Source organism: Tachyglossus aculeatus, chromosome X2 (genome assembly GCF_015852505.1).
Source record: "Tachyglossus aculeatus isolate mTacAcu1 chromosome X2, mTacAcu1.pri, whole genome shotgun sequence".
NCBI classification, from domain to species: domain Eukaryota; kingdom Metazoa; phylum Chordata; class Mammalia; order Monotremata; family Tachyglossidae; genus Tachyglossus; species Tachyglossus aculeatus.
In genome coordinates this window covers 10,235,646-10,245,652 of record NC_052100.1, presented here as the reverse complement: position 1 = coordinate 10,245,652, position 10,007 = coordinate 10,235,646, and the positions used below count along the sequence as shown (strand labels likewise).

At 45.9% G+C, this 10,007-nt stretch overlaps 1 non-coding gene across 1 annotated transcript; it reads left to right on the top strand.

Moving 5' to 3' along the window:
- The first annotated feature begins 503 nt into the window (after positions 1 to 503).
- Positions 504 to 641, top strand: LOC119949701. Its single transcript, XR_005457244.1, has one exon. It is a non-coding gene; the product is annotated as a small nucleolar RNA SNORA7 (small nucleolar RNA).
- The last annotated feature ends 9,366 nt before the right edge of the window (positions 642 to 10,007 follow it).

The following is a 10,007-nucleotide window of genomic DNA, read 5'->3' as shown; positions in this document are numbered from 1 at the left end:
CGATTCATTTTTAATTTATAATAATAATGTTGGTATTTGTTAAGCACTTACTATGTGCCAAGCACTGTTCCAAGCACTGGGGCAGATACAAAGTAATCAGGTTGTCCCATGTGGGGCTCACGGTACTCATCCCCATTTTACAGGTGAGGTAACTGAGGCTCAGAGGAGTTAAGTGTCTTGCCCAAGGTCACACAGCTGACAAGTGGCAGAGCCGGAGTTGGAACCCACGACCTCTGACTCCCAAGCCTGTGCTCTTTCCACTAAGCCATGCTGCTTCTCATTTAAAGCTGCTTTAATTTCCTTATTTTATATTCCCCCAATTACTGTTTCAGCCCTTCTACACTACCTAAGCACCTAACCATAACCATTAGTACTCATAACCACCCCCCACACAGCACTTACATACTTATACAGTTCCTGGTGCATAGTGAGTACTTAACAAATACCATTAAAAAATGTACAGATCTGCATACTCTATTACTACCTATCTATAATCTATTCATCCCGTCTCAGGATCGCACCTGGAGAGTTTCCAGTACTCTACCAGTCTCGGCTATGGGAGGGAGAGTCAAGCCGAGGCCTCCCCATTCCATTCCCAGCTTGGGCAGTGGCTAGCAAGTGGAAGGCCATCTGCTACAAGTCAAAAGTCACCTGTGCTGGGCAGCAGCGGCATGGGAGAGAGTCGAGGGTGGAGGCTCAGATTTACTGCATGGAAATGGTAAACTACTTCCGTATTTTTACCAAGAAAATTCTATCAATTTGCAGATGGAGGAGGGGTGTTCTGGGAGAGATGCGTCCATGGATTCACTAGGGGTCGGAAACGACTCGACGGCATAAGCCAAGACAAGCACTTCATACCATCATTATTTAAAAAAAAAAATTAGATCCATCTTACTCGTTACTGTTCTTTACTTATCATTACTGTGCTATTATTTTTGAGAGTTTAACAATTTCTGTGTGTGTAATGGTGTTTCTCCCCTGTTCAGTCAATCATCAGATTGGAACACATCACTTTCTTCCTCCAAAATCTTGAATACCTTTCCCTTTCTTCTCACGTAAAATGAAATCTACTAGCCATTTATTTCAAGGTTCTCTGGGTTCATAATGTCAGGGTTATCAATTCACACTAAGCAAACAGAATCTACCAAAATCCTAATAATAATGATTGTACTTGGTAACCGTTTCCTATGTGCCAACCAGTGTACAAGATAATCAGAATGGCCAGAGTTCCTGTCCCCTATGGGGCTCACAGTTGAAGAGGGAGGGAGAGCATTTATCCCCATTTTACAGATGAGGCACAGAGAGGTCGTGATATGCCCAAGAGTACACAGCAGGCAAGTGATGGAGCTCAGATTAGAAACCGGGCCACCTGACTCCCGGTCCCGGACTCTCTCCACTGATGATAATAATAATAATAATAATAATAATAATAATAATAATAATAATAATAATAATAATAATTGTGGTTAATAATATTATAACTGTTGCCGACTTGTACTTCCCAAGCACTTAGTACAGTGCTCTGCACACAGTAAGCACTCAATAAATACGATTGAATGAATGAATGGTATTTGTTAAGTGCTTACCGTGTGCCAGGCACTGTACTAAGCACTGGAGTAGATACAAGGTAATTGAGTTGGACACAGTCCCCGCCCCACATAAGGCTCACAGTCTTAACCTCCTTTTTGCAGATGAGATAACTGAGGCACAGAGAAGTTAAGTGACTTGCCCTAGGTCACACAGCAGACAAGTGGCAGAGCCAGGATTAGAACCCAGGTCCTTCTGACTCCCAGGCCCTTGCTCCAACCAGTAGACCACCCTGCCTCCTTGCTCCCCCTCAAAAGCTGACAAACTCGGGGTAAACGGTAGGGACTTTATATGTTGCCAATTTGTACTTCCCAAGCGCTTAGTACAGTGCTCTGCACATAGTAAGCGCTCAATAAATACGATTGATGATGATGATGATGATGAAGTGAGATGCAGGAGACAACTGAGACCCAAACAATGAGCTGAGGCCCTTCCTGGCTGGAGTGGAGCTGGCTGCCAGCCTGAATGGGAAGAGTTAAAGACAGAAGTTATATGTTGCCGACTTGTGCTTCCCAGCGCTTAGTACAGTGCTCTGCACACAGTAAGCGCTCAATAAATACGATTGAATGAATGAATGAATGAACTTTTAATCGATGCAATAAACTTTGGTGCCAGCAGAGGGCAATCTCCTTGCCTCTATCAATAAAAGAAACCTTTAGAAACAAAGCAAAAAAAAAAAAAAGCACCAACATTTTTAAGCAACTGAATCTGAGCTCACAGGACTTTCCCTCTAACTCCTCGTTCACGCTGTACTGAGTCACTGAATCTACTACGTGTAAAGCAGATTCTCAGCTTGCTGTTTCCTGATCAGTAAGCTTGCCTTTTAATAATGCTAGTGTTTGTTAAAAGCTTACTATGTGTCAAACACAGATCTAAGTACTGGGGTATATACAAGTTAAGCACATTGGACACAGTCCCTGTCCCACATGGGACTCACAGTCTAAGTAAGGGGGAGGACAGGTATTGAATCCCCACTATCGGATGAGGAAACTGAGGCACAGAGAAGTGAAGTGAATTGTCCGAGGTCACACAGCAGGCAGTTGACAGAGCCGGGATAATAATAATAATAATATCTGTTAAGTGCTTACTATGTGCCAGGCACTGTATTAAGTTCTGGAGATCATAGGTCCTTTGACTCCCAGGCTCGTGTTTCTTCTACTAGGCTAAGCTTTTGAAGGGGAAAATCAATCAATCAATCAATCGTATTTATTGAGCACTTACTGTGTGCAGAGCACTGTACTAAGCGCTTGGGAAGTACAAGTTGGCAACATATAGAGACAGTCCCTACCCAACAGTGGGCTCACAGTCTAAAAAGGGGAGACAGAGAACAAAACCAAACATACTAACAAAATAAAATAAATAGAATAGATATGTACAGGTAAAATAAATAAATAAAATTATTTAAGAAGGACACAGTCTGCCTCTATGGGGCAGACCAGGGCCACGTCCAGTGGGGAAGAGATTTAGGAGCTCTGCCAGGGCAGACCACGGAGGGGTGATCCTTGGTCCAGTCAACCTCTGGACTGTAAGCTCCTTGTGGACAGGGAATGTGTCTACCAACTTTGTTGTACTCTCCCAAGCGCTTAGTCCAGTGCTCTGCTCACAGTAAGGGCTCAGCAAATGCCATTGATTGATTGACTGATTGAAAAGGGAGCGATCCAGATGGAAACCTTTCTTGGGGATGAGGGCTAAAGATCCGAACCTGGGTGGAACAATGCTTCAGCACAAAATATTAAGTTGGGGACTCTACAGATCTGGATCCAAACCTGTGTTTCTAGTGCAGAAAGTTAAGCAGATCTCTGGTTAGCAGAGATCACTCGATGGATCAATTGTATTTATTGAGCACTTACTTTGTGCAGAGCACTGTACTAAGCGCTTGGGAGAGTACAATGCAACAGAATTAGCAGTCATGTTCCCTGCCCATAATGAGCTTGCAGTCTAGAGGGGGAGACAGACATTAATATGAATAAATAAGTCATTTGTAATATACCATTTAAAGATCTGTACATAAGTGCTGTGGGGTTGTGGGTGTGGTGAATATCAAGGGTCCAAAGGTCTCTTGAGGTCCAGAGAGAGATCTCAAGAGACCTCTGGACCAGACGTCCCCTGGAAACACGAGGCCGTGACCAGGCATCTGATAATTTGGCGGATACCCCCTGCCTTCATCAGAGCCTTTGTGACGGGAAAGCAATCAGCAGAACCAGATCCTACAGAGTCACCACTCCCTTGGCCCTGGCCTCCATCCTTAGAACAGAGGGGGCAGAAAGTTGGGCTGTGAGGAAAGCGCCTCATAGGAAACATCTCAGTCTCTTTGGCATTCTTAAAATCTGAAGTTTCTCCCACCCCTGGAGCTCAGTCGTTGGTCTCTATAGCAGTGGTAAGAGTAACGTGGCTTCCATATTAACAGCACACTAAAGGTGTTCCTGTTTAATACCACTTTTCAAGCTTCTAATGATCTCAAGCAGCCAATCCACCAGCAGCTCTGGCTGTGACATAGCTACATGGGAGGGGCCTGCCCCTTAATTTTCTCCTCCAGATGTTCTGGAGACATTTAAACAAGTCCCACGCTCTCTCCAGCCACGCTAGAAGCTATCCTCCCTCCTAGTAACCCCCCCCCTCCCCCACCACCACCTGGGTTAGCTGAGTGAAATACTGCTTCTTACACTCTCCCCAGCCCCAGGTGCTAGCCAAGCAGGTCACAGAACTGTTTCCCATCCTGCAGGTTTCCCCTCTGGCACCAAGCTCGGATCATTCTCCGCACTGCAAAGCTGGCAATTCCCACCAGACGCACCTGCAGGGAAGAAGGAAGAAAAATTCCCCAGAACACAGGAGTGGAACCGGATCTACTGTGCGGTTGGATTTAGAGAAAAAGTAAGGAGACACCGGACTCAGGATCTTGAGTGTGAAGGTTTTTACTTGGTTCAAGCCCGGAGAAAATCTTCCATCTAGGTAGAAGTTGAATGACAACAGCAGTGGACAGTACCTGAATTTTCCACCCTATTTGCTTATTCTGCAAGTTTGGGTGAGTCTGGTGACACGGGCAGGGGAGGAAAAGGGGAAGGAGGAGAGAAGTTTATTTTCAGCTCAGGAGTACTGCAATCCTGACTAGCTTCCTGTCAGTAATGGGATTCCCATGAGCCCTGACATGTACCATTACGTAATGGTAATTAGCCAGATCAATTTGGGAGTGTTTTCTAAGTCCATTCTAGATACTCGCTTTGGAAAGGGATGGGGGTGCGGAGGTGGTTAATTCTAACTGGGACAGGAGAGGGTTCAGGTTACAGTGAAGAACAGTGAAACTTTGCTGATGTTTCAAAAGCCCCAGAGAGCTCTCTGGATCAGATGGTAGTATTTTCTCTTGAATTTCACATGTCTGTTCGTTGTGTGCCCGGAGGGGGAGAAAAAGGGATTAACCTGTCATGTATTGAAGCCATGAGAAGCCTCATTAGAACAGTAGAACCATGATAGGGAAGTTCAGGCAAAGGTTAGAATAAAAGTCAACTTAGTGGGTTTTTTCTCTTTTTGAGGGGGGAGGGTGGGGCTGTTCTTTTTTTGCTTCCTCTGCCATTTGTTAAGCACTTACTATGTGCCAGGCACTGTACTAAGCGCTGGGGTAGATACAAGATCATCAGGTTGGACAGAGTCCACATCCCACATGGGCTCAAGAACTTAATCCCCATTTTACAGATGAGGTAACTGAGGCACAGAAGTTAAGTGTCTTGCCCAAGGTCACACAACAGACAGGAGGCAGTGCTAGGGTTAGAACCCAGGTCCTCTGGTTCCCAGACCCATGCTGTTTCCACTAGGCCATGCTGCTGTTTCCTGGAAAGCAGCCTACTGCTCCATCAATCTATAGTATTTATTGAGGGCTTACAGTGTGCAGAGCACTGTACTAAGTGCCTGGGAGTGTATAATACAATCCAGGAGCTCATCTTTCAACACAAAGAACCTAGGGCACCAAATCCACGTTTGGAAATGCCAGCCCTGCTAATTCTAACACACTTTAACTTTGAAAACCAAAAGTGAAGTAAATTCAAAATGCAGTGGCTTAAAGCAGAGCCGAACTCTTCCTTAAGCCAAAATGGCAGAGGAATTCCAGGGGGAAAATGCCAGGGGCACCACATTTATGCTAACTGCATATCACAGGGGGAAAAAAGCAGCTCTTCATTGCTCCTCCTTGCTTTCTAAGTTGATGACCATGTCTTTCTCCCAGCTGGCCCAGTCCAGAAGCATAGGAATAAAATCAGTCCAACCAGGCACTCCTCTTAAAATAGTGACGGCCCAGAAACACCCACCCAAACATTGCTAAGTGCTTAGTACAGTGCTCTGCACACAGTAAGTGCTCAATAAGGAAAACCCTCTTCAGCAACAACCTGAGCGGGCCCAGGGCCATCGCCGTGGACCCCATCCGGGGGTGAGATCAATCAGTAGATCATTCGTACTTTTTGAGGGCTCACTTTGTGCAGAGCACTGTTCTGATTCTGTTTGTTCTGACGACTTTGACACCTGTCTGCATGTTTTGTTTTGTTGTCTGTCTCCCCCTTCTAGACTGTGAGCCCGTTGTTGGGTAAGGATCGTCTCCATATGTTGCCGACTTGTACTTCCCAAGTGCTTAGTACAGTGCTCTGCACACAGTAAGTGCTCAATAAATACGATTGAATGAATTCATTACCCAAATCTGGTTCAGGTGTGCCTTGGGGCAATCTCTGTCGAGTCAGTATAGATGCCTGTCTCCCCCCACTTAGAGTTTAAACACCTCCAGTGTGTCTCTTACTTTTATTGTATTCTCTCAAGAAATGGGAATGAATGAATGAATAAACTGCTTAAGGCCTCCCAGGAAAGACATTCAAAGCCCCAGGGACGGAGGGACCAGACAGCTTCGGGTTTTCCATCTCTGATTCCTGTAGCTTCTCATTCCAATGGCTTTTTTTTTTTTGATGGTATTTGTTAAGTGCTCACTGTGTGCCAGGCACTGTTCTATATGCTGGGGTAGATACAAGGTAATCTGGTTGAACACAGTCCCTATCCCACAGAGGGCTCACAATCTTAATCCCCATTTTACAGATAAGGTAATTGAGGCAGAGAAGTGATGTGATTTGCCCAAGGCCACGCAGCAGACAAGTGGCAGGGCCGGGATTAGAACCCAGGTCCTTCTGACTCCCTGGCCGGTGTTTTAACCGCTAGGCCATGCGCTGTTGCAAATGCTGCTGATAAAATAGACTTTGAGATCAAGGCAGTTTCACAAAGTCATCATCATCATCAATCGTATTTATTGAGGGCTTACTGTGTGCAGAGCACTGTACTAAGCGCTTGGGAGGTACAAGTTGGCAACATATAGAGACAGTCCTTACCCAACAGTGGGCTCACAGTCTGAAAGGGGGAGACAGAGAACAAAACCAAACATACTAACAAAATAAAATAAATAGAATAGATATGTACAAGTAAAATAAATAAATAAATAAACAGAGTAATATGATAGGGTGTGACTATGGAAGAAAGGAGTATCCTTGCTAGAGGTCCAGGTTGGGAATCCAAGTGGCAAAATTAAAAAAGCAGCGGCTGGAAAAGGTAACAGGAAGTCTGCAGGAACATGTGCTTCTGGGATAAGCAGCGTGGCTCAGTGGAAAGATCCCGGGCCTGGGAGTCCGAGGTCACGGGTTCGAATCCCGGCTCCGCCATTTGTCCGATGCGTGACCCTGGGCAAGTCACTTAATATCTCTGTATCTCAGTTACCTCATCTGTAAAAGTCGTTCAATGTAGTTAAAATTCACCAAGTGAGCCCAACAGACAGGTACAGGATGGCATACAAAAGATGTGGCCGAGTCCTGTAGTTTGCAGAGTTCTGCCAACTTTCACATTTCTAGTTCATGAAGGAGCTCTTCCTGAGATGTTAAGTGGAACATCTCCCACCACGAGGACGGGGTATTCAAGAGGGCACCCATCAATCACACGCTTCCCTCAAGCACGCTGGTGGCAATGATAGAGAACGCTTTGCTGGATGATTCATTGGCCTGAACCAAGGAATCAGAAGGTCATGGGCTCTAATCCCGGCTCTGCCACTTGTCTGCTGTGTGATCTTGGGTGAGTCACTTCACTTCTCTGGGCCTCAGTTCCCTCATCTGTAATAATAATAATAATGATAGCATTTATTAAGCGCTTACTATGTGCAAAGCACTGTTCTAAGCACTAGAGAGGTGACAAGGTGATCAGGTTGTTCCACGGGGGGCTCACAGTCTTCATCCCCATTTTACAGATGAGGTAACTGAGGCCCAGAGAAGTGACTTGCCCAAAGTCACACAGCTGACAAGTGGTGGAGCTGGGATTTGAACCCATGACCTCTGACTCCAAAGCCCGGGCTCATTCCACTGAGCCACGCTGCTTCACTGTAATATGGGGATTAAGACTGAGCCCCATATGGGACAGGGACCGTGTCCAACCTGATTACCTTGTATCTACCCCAGGGCTTAGAACAGTGCCTGGCACATAGCGCTTAACAAATACCATCGTCATTATTATTATTATTACATTTCTAGACTGTGAGCTCACTGTTGGGTAGGGACCGTCTCTATGTGTTGCCAACTTGTACTTCCCAAGCGCTTAGTACAGTGCTCTGCACACAGTAAGCGCTCAATAAATACGATTGAACGAATGAATGAGCAGAGAGATTTGTAATACCAATGTGGAGTTGGCAGAGGGGAGGGGTGGGTAAAATGAGGAGAGGGTCAGCTGCTATCTGGTTTTGTGCTGTATCCCTGAATACTGATGGTATTTGTTAAATGCTTACTATGTGCCAAACACTGTTCTAAGCACTGGGGTACATACAAGGTAATGAGGTTGTCCCATGTGGGGCTCACAGTCTTAATCCCCATTTTACAAATGAGGTAACTGAAGCAGAGAGAAGTTAATTGACTTGCCCAAAATCACACAGCTGATAAGTGGAGGAGCTGGGATTAGAACCCATGATCTCTGACTCCCAAGCCCGTGTGTTTTCCACTAAGCCATGCTATCTCTCTCCTTCTCCTCCAGCAACCTCCTGGACGATGGACCTAGTTCCTGAAATGCTCCCCGGGAACCTGACTGAGCCAGAGGACCCGTTGTCCCAGTATTCCTACGAGAGTCCATTGTTCAGCGACTACAAGCCCCCTGTTCATGACCTCATCCCCCTTCCCAAGGCTGTGCTCTACTTGCTCATGGCAGCCCTTGTCGTCGGAGGGGTGGCTTATGCCATCGTGGGGCACCTCATTAAAGACCTGGCACAAGACATGGCAGGTAAGTTTCCCCGCAGCTCAGATCATCGCCAACAGCGCATGGTTAGCGGTACCCTGGAGGGCTCTGCTTCCTGGGCAGGAAGCTAAAGATCACTGGGCTATTTCCTCCCTGCAGGTCTGAAAAAGGTCAGAGTTTTTGTTTCATTTTATGGTATTTGTTACATGCTTACTCTGTGCCAGGCGCTGTACTAAGTGTTGGGGTTGATACAAGTTAATCCGTGACCGAGTGAGGTTGGGCGGGATGCCGGAGGCTGGTGTTTCTAGGAGGCTGTCTTGTGACAGAGCCCTCTCAGGGTTCACGCTCCAAATCCTTATTTTAATCAATCAATCAATCAATCATATTTATTGAGCGCTTACTGTGTGCAGAGCACTGTACTAAGCGCTTGGGAAGTACAAGTTGGCAGCATATAGAGACAGTCCCTACCCAACAGTGGGCTCACAGTCTAGAAGGGGAAGACAGAGAACAAAACAAAACATATTAACAAAATAAAATCATCATCATCAATCGTATTTATTGAGCGCTTACTATGTGCAGAGCACTGTACTAAGCACTTAGATGATGTAATTGAGGCACAGAGAAGTGAAGTGAGTGGTCCAAGGTCACACAGCAGACAAGTGGCGGAGCCAGGATTAGAACCCAGCTCCTGACTTCCAGGGCTGGGCTCTATCCACTAGACCATGCTGCTTCTCAGGTTTCATCTGAACCTATTAGGTTTGAGTCCAAATCAGGTCCATCTGGTGTTTCCATATGAGACCTGTGTTTAGTAGCAGTGGACCTTTCGCACGCTGCTCCCTAGTCCCAGGGTGGACTGGTCTGGACCCCCAGGGGGCCACATGTAGAATATTGGTATTTACCCTGTGTCGCCCTGACTTGCTTCCTTTATTCATCCTGCTCCCAGCCCCACAGCACTTATGTACATATCTGTAATTTTATTTATTTATATTAATGTCTGTCTCCCTTTCTAGACCGTCAGTTCGTTGTGGGCAGAGAATGTGTCTGTTTATTGTTATATTGTGCTCTCCCAAGAGCTTAGTACAGTGCTCTGCACACTGTAAGTGCTCAATAAATGCAATTGAATGAATACACCCCACTTTCAGCCCCACAGCACTTATGTAACTCTCCTAATACTTTGCCATTTTCCTTATCTGCAA